Here is a 19,186-nt window from a genome sequence, read left to right as displayed (position 1 = left end):
GAGGCCTGGCATGGTGTGATTCATGGGGTCGCAAAGAGTCGGACATGATTGAGCGACTGAACTGAATTGAACTGAGGATTATTTATCTGGTAGTCTAGATTCTTGGAGTCAGTGCTCCCACTCCAAAGACTCAGGGCTTGATATCTGGGGCTGGTTGATCCACTTCCAAAATGTCACACTTACAGGGCTAGTGGCAGAAGGTTTGAGCTCCTTGCTGACTGTTGGCAGGATGCTCAGTTTCTCTCAGCACATGGATTTCTCCTCAGGGCTCTCTAAAGCCAGTGCTGTGGGTTCTTCTCACCCATGTCCAGTAGTTGAGGAAGCAGCATAAACTGGCCAGCAATCCAGATGGAAGGGACTGGCAGCCTGACTCCTTCACTCAGTCAGAATCCCGAAGCAACTCTTAGACCCACACAGATGATGTAACACCTAAATTGGAAAAGAAATTCACCGGAGATCTTCTGGATTCTGAGAGTAAGCCACGTGAGCTTTCTGCCAAGTTTTTTTTGCTGTCCCAGTTTTCAGAGCACTGGGTTTCTTGTCACTTCCACTGCACTGGGTTTTCTTCGCATTCAGCTTCCACCATGGCAGCTTTCACCAAGTTGGGCTACTGCTGTGTTTGGCCTCTGCCTTGAAGGGGCTGAACCAAGGTTGTTTCAACCAGGTTAAATCCAGGACACAGCACCAGATGTGTCAGGGGAGTTTGCAACTTCCTCGGTTCTGTCTCTCCACAGTCAAGATTTGAAATGGCAGACCAGTGTTACAGATCGGTTACAGCAGAGTCTTCAGCAAGCAAAGGAAAGTACACCCTTGAGGCATGAGGGTGGGCTGATCCCAAAGGAGAGTAGATAGCTCTCTTTTTAAGAGTTTTGCGAAAAGAAGATGATGTCTGGAGAGTGGTGAGCTGGACATAAAGAGGAATATTGTGGGAGATAATTACAACAATTGTATGCTGATGTGAATTGGAGAGTAGAGATGGGGGAGCGTAATGATGCAGGTGAGAGAAGGGATAATCGCAATGACATAGTCTCTGAGCTGGCTCAAGGATATGGGATCTAATGCCCATATGGAGGAGTTACACTTACATCCCTTACTTTTTTTTTTTCCCATTTATTTTTATTAGTTGGAGGCTAATTACTTTACAATATTGTAGTGGGTTTTGTCATACATTGACATGAATCAGTCATGGATTTACATGTGTTCCCCATCCCGATTCCCCCCTCCCACCTCCCTCTCTACCCGATTCCTCTGGGACTTCCCAGTGCACTAGGCCCGAGCACTTGTCTCATGCATCCAACCTGGACTGGTGATCTGTTTCACACTTGATAATATACATGTTTCAATGCTATTCTCTCAGATCATCCCACCCTTGCCTTCTCCCTCACAGTCCAAAAGTCTGTTCTATACATCTGTGTCTCTTTTTCTGTCTTGCATATAGGGTTATCGTTACCATCTTTCTAAATTCCATATATATATATTAGTATACTGTATTGGTGTTTATCTTTCTGGCTTACTTCACTCTGTATAATGGGCTCCAGTTTCATTCATCTCATTAGAACTGATTCAAATGTATTCTTTTTAATGGCTGAGTAATATTCCATTGTGTATATGTACCACAGCTTTCTTATCCATTCGTCTGCTGATGGGCATCTAGTTTGCTTACATGTCCTGGCTATTATAAACAGTGCTGCGATGAATATTGGGGTGCACATGTCTCTTTCAGATCTGGTTTCCTTTGTGTGTGTGCCCAGGAGTGGGATTGCTGGGTCATATGGCAGTTCTAATTCCAGTTTTTTAAGGAATCTCCACACTGTTCTCCATAGTGGCTGTACTAGTTTGCATTCCCACCAACAGTGTAAGAGGGTTCCCTTTTCTCCACTCCCTCTCCAGCATTTATTGCTTGTTGACTTTTGGATAGCAGCCATCCTGACTGGCATGTAATGGTACTTCGTTGTGGTTTTGATTTGCATTTCTCTGATAATGAGTGATGTTGAGCATCTTTTCATGTGTTTGTTAGCCATCTGTATGTCTTCTTTGGAGAAATGTCTGTTTAGTTCTTTGGCCCATTTTTTGATTGGGTCATTTATTTTTCTGGAATTGAGCTGCAGGAGTTGCTTGTATATTTTTTGAGATTAATCCTTTGTCTGTTTCTTCATTTGCTATTATTTTCTCCCAATCTGAGGGCTGTCTTTTCACCTTACTTATAGTTTCCTTTGTAGTGCAAAAGCTTTTAAGTTTCATTAGGTCCCATTTGTTTATTTTTGCTTTTATTTCCAATATTCTGGGAGTGGGTCATAGAGGATCTTGCTGTGATTTATGTCGGAGAGTGTTTTGCCTATGTTCTCCTCTAGGAGTTTTATAGTTTCTGGTCTTACATTTAGATCTTTAATCCATTTTGAGTTTATTTTTGTGTATGGTGTTAGAGAGTGTTCTAGTTTCATTCTTTTACAAGTGGTTGACCAGTTTTCCCAGCACCACTTGTTAAAGAGGTTGTCTTTTTTCCATTGTATATCCTTGCCTCCTTTGTCAAAGATAAGGTGTCCATAGGTTTGTGGATTCATCTCTGGGCTTTCTATTCTGTTCCATTGATCTATATTTCTGTCTTTGTGCCAGTACCATACTGTCTTGATGACTGTGGTTTTGTAGTAGAGTCTGAAGTCAGGCAGGTTGATTCCTCCAGTTCCATTCTTCTTTCTCAAGATTACTTTGGCTATTCAAGGTTTTTTGTATTTCCACACAAATTGTGAAATTATTTGTTCTAGATCTGTGAAAAATACCGTTGGTAGCTTGATAGGGATTGCATTGAATCTATAGATGCTTTGGGTAGTATAGCCATTTTGACAATATTGATTCTTCCAATCCATGAACATGCTATATTTCTCCATCTGTTTGTGTCCTCTTTGATTTCTTCCATCAGTGTTTTATAGTTTTCTATGTATAGGTCATTTGTTTCTTTAGGTAGATATACTCCTAAGTATTTTATTCTTTTTGTTGCAATGGTGAATGGTATTGTTTCCTTAATTTCTCTTTCTGTTTTTCCATTGTTAGTATATAGGAATGCAAGGGATTTTCTGTGTGTTAATTTTATATCCTGCAAACTTTACTATATTCATTGATTAGCTCTAGTAATTTTCTGGTAGAGTCTTTAGGGTTTTCTATGTAGAGGATCATGTCATCTGCAAAACAGCGAGAGTTTCACTTCTTTTCCTATGTGGATTCCTTTACTTCTTTTCTGCTCTGATTGCTGTGGCCAAAACTTCCAACACTATGTTGAATAGTAGTGGTGAGAGTGGGCACCCTTGTCTTGTTCCTGATTTCAGGGGAAATGCTTTCAATTTTTCACCATTGAGGGTAATGCTTGCTGTGGGTTTGTCATATATAGCTTTTATTATGTTGAGGTATGTTCTTTCTATTCCTGCTTTCTGGAGAGTTTTAATCATAAAAGGATGTTGAATTTTGTCAAAGGCTTTTTCTGCATCTATTGAGATAATCATATGGTTTTTATCTTTCAATTTGAATAACCAACAAATCATAGAAGAAATCAAAAAAGAAATCAAAATATGCATAGAAATGAGTGAAAATGAAAACACAACAACACAAAACCTATGGGACACTGTAAAAGCAGTGCTAAGGGGAAGGTTCATAGCATTACAGGCTTACCTCAGGAAACAAGAAAAAAGTCAAATAAATAACCTAACTCTACACCTAAAGCAACTAGAGAAGGAAGAAATGAAGAACCCCAGGGTTAGTAGAAGGAAAGAAATCTTAAAAATTAGGGCAGAAATAAATGCAAAAGAAACTAAAGAGACCATAGAAAATACCCCTTACTTTTAAAGGGAGTCAGAATATATGGCACACTTATATCCCTTACTTTTAAAGGGAGTCAGAATATATGGCACAGGTGAAAGTAGGCTGGCATATTTGAGGTCTATCAGGTAGGTATGTGTTTTTCCTGGGCTATGTACAGATACATTGCAAGTGCTGAGTAGGTGAAAAACTAGATTTAACCAGTATTGGAATATGTTTGGTAAGAATGAGGGAGGGAGATAGGATCTAAGGAACTGAGGATTGTTAGGGTCCTTTAATGGACCGGGACCTGATGGTCCAGAGTAGATGATAAGAAAATAAAAGAGAGAGTCAGACGTAGGGGGAGAGAGAGAGAGAAAGACAGACAGACAGACAGACATGTGGACCCAAGCTCTGATGGAGCAAGGGTGCTTTATTAGCAGAAATGCAGGCTTATGTATTTTTAGTAAGATGACTACTCAGCTATTACACAGGATGAAATTTTATCAATAGCCACAATATGGATAGCCTAATACATACAAGGTCACTGACGCTGAAAAGAGTCACTGAAGGGGATTCATACATATCTCATCCTATGACATCAGCCCTGGGAACAGTGTGCTGTTTCACTTGTTCCTGGAATAGGAACTGATAAGGAACAGAGAATCCTTGAGGAATGGCAACATATTGGATTCCTTAAAGTCAAATGTCCCCTGACAGAGGATGTACGCAAAGAGGTCATGACAGTGAGTGATCATGGAGTGTCAACTATTATCTCCCAGGGGCTCAAGGTGTATAGAGTGTCCCTTTCTGTTTTCTTCCATGACGTGACTCATGAGTAGTGAATCCAGGAGTCATGTCCTGGTACCTTGACTGCTGTGGGGGTAGAAAGTATTACAGGGTAGGAGCCCGTCCATGTGGGCTGGAGTTGAGCCTTGGGGACCCATCTTTCCAGACTAATTAGGACTTGAGTCCCTGGAGCATATCTTTAGAATCTTTTGGGTCCTGGTTGACACCCCACAAGCATATATCCTGTTGGACTTGCCCAATGGCCATGGTATAAGACCAGAAGGTCTGAGCCTCTGGATCTGGGAAGAGGTCATTGACACAAACAAAAGGTCTCCCATATAGCATCTCATGAGGACTAAGACCAACCTGTTCCTTAGGGGCAATATGGGTGCAGAGGAGAGCTATTGGTAAAGCTTCCTTCCATCCCAGGGAGGTCTCCTAGGTTATCTTTTTATCACTGATTCTAAGTATTGGTTGGCTCTTTTTACTTTTCCTGAAGACTGAGGCTTCCAGGCACAATGGAGATAATAAGTAGTGCCCAATGCTTTAGAGACCCCTTAGGTGACCTTAGAAGTCAATGATGTCCCATTGTCACTTTGTAATGACCTGGACAGACCAAAGCTTGGAATGATTTCATGGAGCAATTTTTTTTTACCACCTCCTCAGCCTTCTCAGCCTGGGTGGGAAAGCCTTCAATCCATCCTGTGAATGTATCTATCATGACTAATAGGTACTTATACCCTTGAGAAACTGGCATCTGGTGAAATCCATCTGCCAGTCCTCTCCTGGGTAGGCCCAAAGTCGTTGGACAGGCTGGGCTAGCTCCTTGGGAGTTGTTTAATTGGCAAGTGGGACAAGAGGAGACCATTTATAGTCATTTGGAGGCCTGTTCCTCTGAAGGATCTTTCAAGTAATCCTTGGAAGGCCTTTTCCCCTAAATGAGTGGTGGCATGTAAGGAGTTAACCAACTTCCATTGGAGGTTCCCAGGCAGAAAAAGGAGTCCCTCCTTTTGGAACCATCCCATGTGATCTTCTTGAAAGCCCTTGCTTACTCTTAGCTTTAACAATCTCACCTTCAGTACATGAAGGAATTTCTGGCAAATTAGTCTGTGGAACTAAGGTGGCAACCTCTATTAGGTCCTTGTTCTGTAATGCTGCTCTCTTAGCTGCCTGATCAGCAGCTTGGTTCCCTCATGCCACTTCCATGCTCCCTTTTAGGTGTTCTTTACAGTGGGAGACTGAAACCTCAGTGGGCAGATGAACTGCCTCAAGAGGCTAAGGATTTGATCACCATATTTGATTAGCAGCCCTCGGGTGGTCGAGTGACCTCTTTGTTTCCAAATAGCAGCATGTGCAGGTAGCACCAGAAAAGGCATACTTGGAGTCAGCGTAAAATGGCTACTCTTTTTCCTTTTCCCAGCTCTAAAGCTCTAGTCAGGGCTTTGAGCTCAGCAATTCAGCTAATTGGGCTGAAGTACCTGGTGACAAAGGTTTACCCTCTATGGTCTCAAAATTAGAGACTACTGCATATCTGGCTTTTCTTTTCCCGTCCAAGACAAAGCTGCTTCCATCAGTGTACTCGATTTCCTCAGGATTTGTCAGAGGATCTTCTGACAATCTCTCTCAGGGTTTTGTCCAGTGGTCCAAGGTTTCTAGACAAGAGTGAAAGGGGAGAGAGCCCTTTGGGGTAGGCAGGAGGTTGGCTGGGTTAAAAACCCCACAGGGGGATGTAGTGAAGCCTGGATTTTCCATCAGCAGTACTTGATATCTGAGGATCCTTTGATCAGACATCCATAAATGGCCTCTCCCATTCAGGAGCTGTTTCACTTGGTGACTAATAAAAATAGTTTGCCCCCAAGAGAGAGTTTTAAAGCATCTTCTATCAGGACTGCAATAGCTGCACGATTTCAAAAGCAGGAAAGATCGCTTCCCAGTAAGGGAGTAGGACACTCAGGGACCACCAGAAACTGGTGGGAAAATATTTGTCCATCCCAGCAACAAAGAAGTACTTGGGTGAATCTTTTGTAATTGTTTTTCCAGTAGCACCCAAAATGGTACAAGTTTGGGAGGAGAAGGCTCTGGAGTAGGAGGTCAGGACAGAGCAGGTAGCCCCTGTGTCAACCAAGAGATTCTTGAACCTACCTGCCACATCCAATTGTACCCTTGGCTCCAGCCCCGTGATGGTTATCTGTGACAGGCGGGCTGGCTGGAGTGGGCCGCTTCAGTCCTATTGAACCACCGTGAGGGAAGGCTTGGCGCTTAACCTTGAGGCTCTTGGGTCCCGAAGGCAGAGTGCCACCCAATGTCCCAACTGGTGGCATTTGTAGCAAGCTATTTTAGGAGACTTGTCATGGTTTGGACACTCTTTGCCCAATACCCCGCCTATCTACAGATTAGGCATTTGCCTGGTGCCTTGTCCTTCAAGGACTCGGGGTTTGCCACAGGGCGGCCAGCATCTGGAGGGCGGCCAGCATCTGGGCATGCCTTGTCTCTTTCCTTTTCTCGTTTTCCTGGGCCTTGGCCTCCCTCTCCTGTTCTCTGTTATAAAAGGTATGGGTGGCTGTCTGGAGCATCTCATCTAAAGAGGCAGTAGGGTCCTGCTGCTGTAGCTGTTGTAAATTTATCCTGATGTCTGATGCACACTGGGCAGGAATTTCTCCTTTAAAATCACCTGTCCCTCATAAAAGTCTAAGTCCAGATTGGCAAACTTTTGGAGGGCCTCTTTTAGCCTTTCTAGAAAGGAAATGGGGTTCTTGTTGGGCTCCTGAGTTATTGCTGAAACTGGGCACAGTCCTACAAGTATAAGCTTCCTTCTATTTCCATGGGTTGACTTCCTTAGGGGTGAGTCTTTCTGAAGCTTATCCTACCCAATACTGTTGCAACCTGAGAGCCAGATGGCCCTAGGTCAGTGTACAGATCCCCAGCCAAGCTGAGGCATGACAGCCACCTGGAGATTGAATCCCCAGGCAGGTCGATTCATGTCGGCCTCCCAAAAATTGGGTCCCTGGTCAGGTCAAGATATGTCAACCTCCTGGGACCCCTGGACTGGCAGATCCCCAAGCAGGTTGAAGTGTGACAATCTTTCAAGGACCAGATCCCTAGGCAGGTCAAGGCAGGTCGACTTCCTAGGACCCCTGGACTGGAGTTGGGCATCCTCAAGGTCTTCAGCATGACCAGTGCTGGGTAGGATTAAGGGGTTGTAATCTTTAACTCATTGCCAGTTTGTTCACCACATATAGGAATAGATATGATGTAAAGCAAGCCTGTGTAAAGCCTGTGTAAAGCCGGATCCAAGCCTGTGCCCTGAGACTGGGAACCTGGTGAAACAGCCATAAGCCTTATCCTCTTACTGCTCCAAGGGAATGTAAATCAGTAATTTCCTCCCCCAGTCCTTCATAAGAGCAGGTTAGGGTGTCTCCAATGGTAAACATTTCATTATCATAGATCCATTTTAGGTAATAACAGAAGTAGTGACAAAGGAGTAAGTTATGTGACCCCATTAGGGGCATTAAGAATATTTTAATAAGTGGGGTGAAGCAATACTGCCTACAAGGGGGCAGGGTCCTCATTGTAGGAGTTAGTAATTGGCTTGAAAACAAATTGATAAGAGGCAACAGACCAGATGTTCCATAAAAGTGGAGTGGAGATTTGATGGAGGGATATGTTTGTAACTTTAGGAGAAGGGTGGTAAGGGTTTGGGCCCAAATGGCCTGCAGGGCTAACTCCCATAGTGGCCAATAGTATCCCTGGAAGCCCAATTGCCTTTGAAGGGATGCCAATAGATGGACTTCTAGCAGGCATTGTGTGCCTGTCTCCCACCCTAGTGGGTTCACTGAGAGATGCTGATGTTGCACATGTTGTAGGAAACAGGGAAGATGAAGGCCTGAATATCTAGAGGGATTGGATATTATACAGTATTTCCCTCCCAAGGGCCAGCTCTTTTCTGGTTGTCCCTCTGGAAGATTGTAGAGGCAACACTGGGGACTCCGACAGGGCTCAGGAAAAGAGAATGAAACAGGAGGAAAGGGAGCAGAGCACAGCTTCTGAAAGAATGATGTAGCCCAAGGGCATAACATAAACTAATTAAAATCAAATGGATCCAAGATGACAAGCCAAATTCAACTAAACCCTGATCCACAATCTGCAAACTAAATGACACACCCAGAGGTGGCAGGACAGTTCCAAGGCACTGTCAAAAGATGGAAGAGTGGGTGGTTCCCCAATGGTTGGGATGATCCTCCCACTCATTAGAATATGAATTCACCCAGCTCACAAAAACTAGCCACATCACATTCCATGGCCTCAGCACTTGCCCTCTGCAATGGCCCACACCTTGCAGAGTGTGCTTCTCTCTGAATCCTAACAAATCCACCTCTTACCTATTGCTGTGTCTCTAACTGAATTTTTGCAATGAGACATCAGAGCCTGAGCTTCATTAGGACCTGAAGCCAGGCATCATGGGTTTTGGCTGGGCTCAAGTCCCAGGAGAGAAGAGCTGAGGGACAGGAGGAAAAAGCAGTGGGGGAAAACATGCCAAGGAATCCCCTTCATAACCTGCTGGAAAATCTGCTAAATACTTGACCTGTGCTCACAATTTTCATTGGCCTGATCCATGGCACAAAGAAGATTAAGGACAGAAGAACCCCCACCAGGTTGGGTAACAGCCACTAGAGCACAGAGGATAGTCTTCAGGACACACTAGGGAGTAGCCTCTCCAGAGTCCCTCAATTGCATCTACTGATGCTTGCCTGTTCACAGGGGATTCAAGAAAACAAGAAAGGAAGACTGTAAAGGAATTAAGATTTTGTTAGGCATATGTCCTTCCAGCCATAGGACTGAGGACCTCCTACCTTAACTGGAGGTCTTCTGGAATCTGAGACTGAGCCACATGAGCTTTCTGCTGATTTCCTTTTTTGCTGTCCCATTTCTAGTATGCTGGGCTTCTTGTCACTTCCCCTGTGCTGGGTTTTCTTCGCGTTCAGCTTCCACTGCGGGAGTTTTCGCTGAGTTGGGCTCCTGCTGTGCTTGGCCTCCTCCTTGTGAAGGCCATGACAAGGCTGTTTCAGCCAGGTTAAATTCAAGTCATGGCACCATATATATCGGGGGAGTGTGTAATTTCCTCAGTTCTGTCTTGTCACAACAAAAATTTGAAGTAACATACCAGTGTTACAGCTCCGTGTTACAGCTCAGTTTTATTTAGAAGATAAAGGAAATGGCATGAGGACATATTGACCCAAAAGACACAAAGAAAAGAGAGAGACCCCTGGCCCTTTGGCTCCTGTTTTTATATGTTTTTTTTCCTCCCCTTGGGCCTGTCCTATGTAAATTGGTCTATCAAGGAGAGCTGTTTGTTTTACCTGAGGTCCTCACTCCAGTCCTTGGACTTTCCTTTGTTCTATTTTTGTGGGCTTTTCCCTTCCTTATCTTTTGGCCACCACCATTTTGAACTCCTTTTTCCCATTCTAACTACCTAACACAAAAAAATAGGAAAGTGTGATTTATAGGAAAAATAGCAGGTAATAGAAACTTCCTGTGAGAGTACCCAAATGGACTCAGCAGAAAAAGACTGCAGGAAAGCTATTAAATATATATTCAGAAAACTAAAAGGAACCATGCTTTAAAGGCTAAAAAGGCAAGATGATGGTGTCTTACCAAATAAGCTAAGCCAAGTCACTTCAGTCGTGTCTGACTCTGTGCGACCCCATAGACGTCAGCCTACCAGGCTCCCCCGTCCCTGGGATTCTCCAGGTAAGAACACTGGAATGGGTTGCCATTTCCTTCTCCAATGCATGAAAGAGAAAAGTGAAAGTGAGGTTGCTCAGTCATGTCTGACTCTTAGCGACCCCATGGACCGCAGCCTACCAGGCTCCTCCATCCATGGGATTTTCCAGGCAAGTGTACTGGAGTGGGGTGCCATTGCCTTCTCTGGTAGAGAGTATCAATAAAGAGATAGAAATCATAAACTCATGCAAGTTCTGGAGGTGAAGAATACAGTAACTGAAAAAAAATTGACTAGAAGAACTCAGTAGTAGATTTCAACAAGCATTAAAAAACAAAAAACAAGCAAACAAAAAAAAACCAGTGCACTTAAAGATAAATTGATACAGATTATGCCATCTGAAGAACAAAAAGGAAAAAAATGGAAATGAAGTCTTAGAGAAATGAGGGACACCATTAAGTATGTGTATATCTGTTTAATGAAAGTACCTTAAAGAGAGAAGAGAAAGGAGCAGAAAAAATAATCAATGAATTAATGATTGAGAGCTTCCTTGGTGGCTCAGTGGTAAAGAAGTCACCTTGCAATGCAAGGGACACCAGGAAGATCCCATATGCCATGGAGCAACCAAGTCAGTGAGCCATAACTATTGAGCCAATGTTCTAAGTCTGCAAGCCGCAACTACTGAAGCCCATGTACCTAAAGCCCTGGCTCCACAACAAAAGAAGCCACCTCAGTGAGAAGACTGTGCACCACAACTAGAGAGTTGCCCCTGCTCGCTGCAACTACAGAAAAACACATGCAGCAACAAACACCCAGCGCAGCCAAAAGATAAGTATAAATAAAATTTTAAAGAAGATTTAGTGTTTGAAAACTTCCCAAATTCGTGAAGTGTTGATTTACACATCCAAAAACTCAATAAATTCTAAGTGGGATAAATATAGAGGCACACAATGTATCATAAATGTAAAAATCCAAAAATAGAAATTTTGAAAGCATAAGAGAAAAATGAGTGATTATATGAAGTGGAACTCCAATTAGTTTGATCACTGAATTCACATAAGAAACAAGATACCACAAGGCAGTGGGATCACATTTTGAAAGTACTGAAAGAAAGAAAGTGACTATTAGGACATATATACAGCAAAACTTTCTTTCATAAAAGGATGGTTTTTTAAAGAAAATAAACACGTGGCTAAAAAATACATGAAAAAAAAAATACATGAAAAGACTCAACATTATTATCTATTAGGAAATGCAAATCAAAACCATCAGGTGCCACACCTTATAAACTAAAATGGCTAAAATAAAAGAGACAAAATAACAGATTTTTGAAGGGATGTAGAAAGTTGGAACCCTCTGATACTGCTGGTAGGAATATAAAATGGTGCAACCACTTTGGAAAACAGCCTGGAAATTTCTCAAAAGGTTAATCATAAAGTTACCATATGACCTAGGAAATCCACTCCCAGGTAGATAGTCAAGAGAAGTGAAAGCATTATGTCCATGCAAAAACCTGTACCTGAATATTCATGCTGACATTTGTAATAGCAAAAAAGAGAAACAACCTAAATGTCCATCAACTAGTGAATGAATTTTTAAAATGTGGTATATTTATATAATGCAATATTATTTAGCAATATAAAGGAATGAAATACTGGTACATACTACAACATGGACAAGCCTTGAAAACATTCTGTTAAGTGAAAGAAATGACACAAAAGGCCATGTATGAGTGATATTTTGTTTGAGTCCATCTATATGAAAGTTCCAGTGGCAACTCCATTGAGACAAAAGGCAGATTAGTGGTGGCCAGGGTCTGAGATGGGATGAAGGATGAAATGGGGAGTGACTGCTGATGGGCACAGGGTTTCATTTAGAAAGTGTTCTAAAACTGAGTGTAGTGATAGTACCACAACCCTGTGAATATGTTAAAACCATTGATATGTACACTTTCCGTAAGTGAATTGTATATATGTGAATTATATTTCCAATAAAACTTTTTTGAAACATAGTGGTTAAAAATAACAACAGCAATGGCTGCTCATAATGTGTGCATAGTTTTCATCTGTGTCTGATAGCAGCATCTGTCTGTGTTTTGCATTCAGATCTTGCTATCCACACAAACATCATGCAGCCAAAGAGTAAGTTGGGATCATAGTACTGGTCTAGTGTTGTCTCTTTTGACTTTATCTACCACTGGCCAGCCTCCAAATTCCCACACAAGAACTTTGGCACTAGAAATACTGTCACATGTTAGAATTTAATGTAAGACACCTATAGTAACTCACTGCATTTTTTTTTTTTTAAAGAAAAAAAAAATAACAGCAACACTCAAAATGTCTGTTTTTTGTTTTTTTTTTTAATGTCTGGTTTCTTAAATTAACTGCCAATACCATATCTCCTTCATTCCCCTCGGACTGGATCCTGTGGGGATGACTTCTCAGCATCATCACTTGTCAACACATTCAAAGAACAGTGTGAACTAAAACTAACTTCTGGCTATCTTTTCACCCCTCACATTTTCAAACATGTTCTTCAAGCTTTCTCGAAATAGTAGTAATACTATGATGATCTTTAGTAACCATTAGTGTAATATTAAAATTAAATTCTTTGATTGTGCCTCCTAGAAATTTAGACCAGCTATTACAAGTCTCTTTTTTAAGGGAAAATAAAGTCTTCTTATAAAACACATGCAGGGCACTGTATTTTAATACTTTTGAAAGCTATTGTTAGGTATTTTGGAGAAACTAGGAAAAACATAAGACTGAATATCAAAAGGCATGCTTTCCAAACCAGTTTCTGTTCCTTGCTAGAACAGAGTGGAGCAGTCACTCTTCATTTTATATGCATTTGTCAAAATTGAGGCCTTTTTGATCACTTGTAATTATAAAAGTTGCAAAGCTTATGATGAAAGTATATTGAAAGATATATGTGAAAGCAAATGTCTGTCTATTCAATACTAGATAAAAACAAATGTGGCAAAGAGTGGCATATTTTTATGTGTGACCTTATTAACCAAGAACGGGAGATCACTGTTGGGGCTCCCGAAAGTCAAAGATCTGGGCAGAGTTTGCCCAGAGGGCACTGTATGGTGCTGCCCTTCCCCTGGAACCAATGTACCTGGTATGGTTGCACTGCAAGGAGTGAACAGCTGGTGCTCCCCCTGAGAGAGAGGCTGAGCTTTCCTGATAGATGTTTTTTTAAAAAAAGTCTAATGTTTGTTAGCCCTAAGAAGGTGAACAACAATGATTATCCTCCAGCCCCATCCTCAGAAGCTAAAAACTGTGGCCAAAGCCATTCCAGAAAACATCAAAATATAGCACATTTGGGGTCCTGCCTCCCAGATATAGGAAACCTCGTTACATTTCTGCCTTCAAATATATGTGTGACTTAGGAGTGGGTCCCTTCTCCTCTGACCTTAGATTTCCTCCTCCAAAAATAAGAGTGAAGGTAAAGACCACCTCATCCACTACTAATATCCTATAATTTTATTCAGGCTTTAACATCTTTAATCCCTAATATTTCCTCATGAAGTCCTTGCAATAATCTTTTAGTCATTTAGTCATTTTTATTTATCTCTTTTGGATTTACTTCAACTAATTCATTCTAGAGAGCCATTGCTCCAAAGGGCTAAAGGGGCCCTATATGAAAAGGCATTTTTTTCTCTGTTAACATCTATGAAGACTCATACTAAATGACACAAAATGTGACCTATACAAATAGGTCAAAAATAACTCATTCCATTTTCCAAGTAAGATTACAAAAGTATCCACAGGAGGATTAGCAGTAAATTTTTGCCAAATTAATATCTAATTCCCACACTTACATAAGAACATATTTTTTTCTGAGTAGAGCCCTATATTTTTGCTTTGAGTTAGGTTGTTATGAAGTGAGGATTTAAATTTTGTGTGTGTATCTCATATTTATCTTCTGGGAAGCACTCTTTCTGCAAATTCAGCTTTAATTTCCTATCAGCAACTGACAGGAAATGTTTCCTCTCCGTTTCTGACTTCTTATAGTCCGATTCTGTTGTATCTTAGTTCTTGAGACGAACTTGTCTGAAGTAAAAATTTCTGGACTGTGTCTGTACTTATGTACCCCAAACCATGTGTGTTGTTGTTGTTTAGTTGCTAAGTCATGTCTGACTCTTTTGTGAACCCATGGACTGTAGCTTTCCAGGCTTCTCTGTTCTTGGTTTTCCCAGGCAAGAATACTGGAGTGGGTTGCCATTTCCTCCGCCAAGGGATCTTCCTGACCCAAGGATCAAACTCACGTCTCCTGCATTGGCAGGCAGATCCTTTACTACTGAGCCACCAGGGAAGCCCCAAACCATGTGTAGGCAAGTGCTGAAAAAGAGATATACAGGAAACTAAAATTTGTTAAGTACCTACTAAGTGTCAAGTACATACATTTTATCATTTAATCTATATGATATCTCTATGAGGAATCTTGTCATCTCTATTTTACAGATAAGGAAATTGAAGCATGTTTAAGTTAGGTTACTTGCCCAAGACCCTATGCCTTGGCAAAAGAGCCAGGTTTAAACATAGGTCTGTCTGACTGCTGTACACCTTGCTGATTCTAAGTCCAACTCTTTGCGACCCCGTGAACTGCGCCACGCCAGGCTTCCCTGTCCTTTGCTATCTCCCTGAGTTTGCTCAAGCTCATGTCCATTGAGTGAATGATGTCATCCAACAATCTCATCCTCTGTAGACCCCTTCTCCTCTTGCCCTCAATCTTTCCCAGTATCAAGGTCTTTTCTAATGAGTTAGCTTTTCACATCAGGTGGCCAAAGTATTGGAGCTTCGGCTTCAGCGTCAGTCCTGCCAATGAATACTCAGGGTTGATTGTCTTTAGGATTGATGGGTTTGATCTCCTTGCAGTCCAAGGGACTCTCAAGAGTCTTCTCCAACACCACAGTTCAAAAGCATCAGTTTTTTGGCCCTCAGCCGTCTTTATGGTCCAACTCTCACATCCATACAGGACTACTGGAAAATCCATAGCTTTGACTAGAAGGACCTTCGTCGGCAAAGTGATGTCTCTGCTTTTTAATACACTATCTAGGTTTGTCATAGCTTCTCTTCCAAGGAGCAAACGTCTTTTAATTTGATGGCTACAGTTACCATCTGCAGTGATTTTGGAGACCAAGAAAATGAGATTTGTCACTGTTTCCACTTTTTCCCCATCTATTTGCCATGAAGTGATGGGACCAGATGCCATGATCTTAGTTTTCTGAATGTTGAGTTTTAAGCCAGCTTTTTCACTATTGTCTTTCACACTCATCAAGAGGCTCTTTAGTTCCTCCTCACTTTCTACCATTAATGTGGTATCAGTTGCATATCTGAGGTTGTTGATATTTCTCCCAGCAACCTTGATTCCAGCTTATGCTTCATCAAGCCCAGCATTTCGCATGATGTACTTTGCATAAAGGGGCTTCCCTGACAACTCAACTGGTAAAGAATCCGCTTGCAATGCAGGAGATCCTGGTTAGACTCCTGGGTCAGGAAGATCTGCTGGAGAAGGAATAGGCTGCCACTCCATCATTCTTAGGCTTCCCTTGTGGCTCAGCTGGTAAAGAATCTGCTTGCAATGTGGGATACCTGGGTTCAATCCCTGGGTTGTGAGGATCCCCTGGAGAAGGGAAAGGCTACCCACTCCAGCCTAGCATTTTGAATGATGTACTCTGCATATAAGTTAAATAAGCAAGGTGACAATATACAGCCTTGACAACTCCTTTCTCAATTTGGAACCAGTCCATTGTTTCATGTCTGATTCTAACTGTTGCTTCTTGACCTGTATACAGGTTTCTCAGGAGGCAAGTAAGGTGGTCTGGTATTCTCATCTCTTTAAGAATTTTCCACAGTTTGTTGCGATTCACACAGTCAAAGGCTTTAGCATAGTCAGTGAAGGAGATGTTTGTTTGGAATTCTCTTGCTTTTTCTGTAATCCAGTGGGTATTGGAAATTTGATCTCTGGTTCCTCTGCCTTTTCTAAACCCAGCTTCTACATCTAGAAGTTCTCAGTTCATGTATCATTGAAACCTAGTTTGAAGGATTTTTAGCATTACCTTGCTAGTATGTGAAATGAGGGCAATTGTGTGGTAGTTTGAACCTTCTTCAGCATTGCCCTTCTTTGAGATTGGGATGAAAACTGACCTTTTCCAGTCCTGTGGCCACTGCTGAGTTTTCCAAATTTGCTGGCACATTGAGAGCAGCACTTTCAGAGCATCATCTTTTAGGATTTGAAATAGCTCAGCTGGAGTCCCATTACCTGCACTATCTTTGTTCATAGTAATACTTCCTAAGGCCCACTTGACTTCACATTCCAGGATATCTGACTCTAGGTGAGTGACCACACCAAATGGTTATCTGGGTCATTAAGAACTATATTGTATAGTTCTCTGTGTTTTTGCCACCTCTTCTTAATCTCTTCTGCTTCTGTTAGGTCCTTGCCATTTCTTCCATGGGTCCTTTAATGTGCCCATCTTTGCATGAAAAGTTCCCTTGGTATCTCTAATTTTCTTAAAGAGATCTCTAGTCTTTCCCATTCTACTGTTTTCATCTATTTCTTTGCATTGTTCACTTAAGAAGGCTTTCTTATGTCTCCTTGCTATTCTCTCGAACTCTGCGTTCAGTTGGGTATATATTTTCCTTTATCCTTTGCCTTTCACTTCTCTTCTTTTCTCAGCTATTTGTAAGACCTCCTCAGACAATCACTTTGCCTTCTTCCATTTCTTTTTCTTGGGGATGGTTTTAGTCACTACTTCCTATACAATTTTATAAACCTCTGTCCACAGTTCTTCAGGCATTCTGTCTACCAGACTTAGTCCCTTGAATCTATCTGTCACCTCTACTGTATGACATAAGGGATTTGATTTAGGTCATACCTCAGTGGCCTCGTGGTTTTCCCTACTTTCTTCAATATAAGTCTGAATTTTGCAGTAAGGAGCTCATCGTCTGAGCCACAGTCAGCTCCTGGTCTTGTTTTTGCTGATTGTATACAGCTTCTCCATCTTTGGCTACAAAGAATAGAATCAATCTGATTTTGGTATTGACCATCTGGTGATGTCCATGTGTAGGGTCATCTCTTGTGTTGTTGGAAGAGGGTGTTTGCTATAACTAGTGTGTTCTCTTGGCAAAACTGTGTTAGCCTTTGACCTGCTTCATTTTGTACTCCAAGGCAAAACTTGCCTGTTACTCCAGGTATCTCTTGACTTCCTAATTTTGCATTCCAGTCCCCTGTGATGAAAAGGACATATTTCTTTGATGTTAGTTCTAGGAGGTCTTGTGATTCTTTGTAGAATCGTTCTACTTCAGCTTCAACATTAGTGATTGGGACATAGATTTGTATTCAGCGGGCGTCAGCGGCCATGGGATCCAGGAGCGGCTCTGGGAGCTTGTCCCGTGACTCCGGCAGGGGCCCGGTGGCTCACAGGATTGACAGCGGCTGCCTTCTCACCCCTGCTCCTGGCTGAGCCGTGCGTTCTGGGCCTCCGTGTGATTTGGCTCCGGCTCCGTGTGATTTGGCTCCGGTGTCTGCATCCCCAGATGCTCGGGGCACCGGCAGGGGTGTGGCTGCTTGGTGCTGGCAGGCTCAAGGGGCAGCTGAGGGCCAGCTGGATGGCGGCAATTTTCTGGAAGAGAAACAATAGCTCAGCACGGTGTCCCAGTACAACCAAGAGGCCAGACAATGGAACCACTTCCGAGACGATGATTATTTCTGCACTTGGAGTCCAGGAAAGACTTCTATCAGGCTAAAGGATGAAATGTAGTCGCTACAAAGTGTGCATCGTTCAAGGTTCTCAGACCGCGGTCTGCGTTGATCATTGGAGGCTCAGACACAGTATGAAAGATTTGGGAGTTGGGCATAAGCCCTGGAAGGGGCCCCCTCCATTCACCTGCAGGCAGTGCCATGGGCTGTCTACCAGACCTGTCTGTGGTTCAGATGGACAAACATACTCTTCTTAGTGCAAACTAGAATACCAAGCATGTGTCTTAGGAAAACAGATCTCAGTAAGTGTGAAGGTCATTGCCCATGTCCCTCAGATACAACCATGAGCTCAAGCAGGAATATGAAGAGAGAGTCCACTTATAAGGGCAGCCAATGTAGAGGAGAGGCCTGTGTGCCCTCCGCTTCTGGGTGCCATCAAACATCTCCTCCAGCCTTTCTCGGATCCCCTTCCGGGGGGACTCTAGCAGGGCCTCTGCCTTGGCTCCCTGGCAGCAGCTTGACTGAAATTCAATGGCCGGTGAAGGTTTATACACTCAAGGAGGACCAGCAGTAGGAGAACCAGGGCTCCAGGCATGTCATCCAGCTATGTGGAGCTACTGAAGGGCCTGTCCTCCTAAGCAGGGTTTGACAAAATGTGGTCCACTGGAGAAGGGAATGGCAAACCACTCCAGTATTCTTGCCTGGAGAACTCCAGAAATAGTATGAAAAGGCAAAAAAAAAAAAAAAAATTGATACCAGAAGATGAGCCACCCAGGGAGGAAGGTGTCCAATATGCTACTGGAGAAGAGCTGAGAAATAGCTCCTGAAGGAATATAGAAGCTGAGCCAAAGTGGAAATGACGCCAAGTTATGGTTGTGAAAGTAAAGTCCGATGCTGTAAAGAACAATATTACATAAGAACCTGGAATGTTAGGTCCATGAATCAAGGTTAATTAGATGTGGTCAAACAGGAGACCGCAAGAGTGAACATCGACATTTTAGGAATCAGTGAACTAAAATGGACAGGAATGGGCGAATTTAATTCACATGACCATTAATTATATCTACTACTGTGGATTAGAATCTCTTAGAAGGAATGGAGTCAACAAGAGTCCACAATGCAGTACTTGGGTGCTTGATTCTACTTGTGTGTTAACAGTCCCATAAAAACTTTAATATTAAA

At 42.4% G+C, this 19,186-nt stretch overlaps 1 non-coding gene and 1 pseudogene across 1 annotated transcript; both read left to right on the top strand.

Annotated features, from left to right (window-relative positions):
• Positions 1–975: 975 nt before the first annotated feature.
• LOC122452936 lies at positions 976–18,578 on the top strand (annotated as a pseudogene).
• Positions 12,335–12,519, top strand: LOC122453461. The gene has a single exon (XR_006273079.1). It is a non-coding gene; the product is annotated as a small nucleolar RNA SNORA23 (small nucleolar RNA).
• Positions 18,579–19,186: the final 608 nt, after the last annotated feature.

This window comes from Cervus canadensis, chromosome 14, assembly GCF_019320065.1.
Source record: "Cervus canadensis isolate Bull #8, Minnesota chromosome 14, ASM1932006v1, whole genome shotgun sequence".
Taxonomy (NCBI): domain Eukaryota; kingdom Metazoa; phylum Chordata; class Mammalia; order Artiodactyla; family Cervidae; genus Cervus; species Cervus canadensis.
The sequence above is the reverse complement of the archived record's forward strand: the minus strand, read 5'-3'. Positions and strand labels throughout refer to the sequence as shown.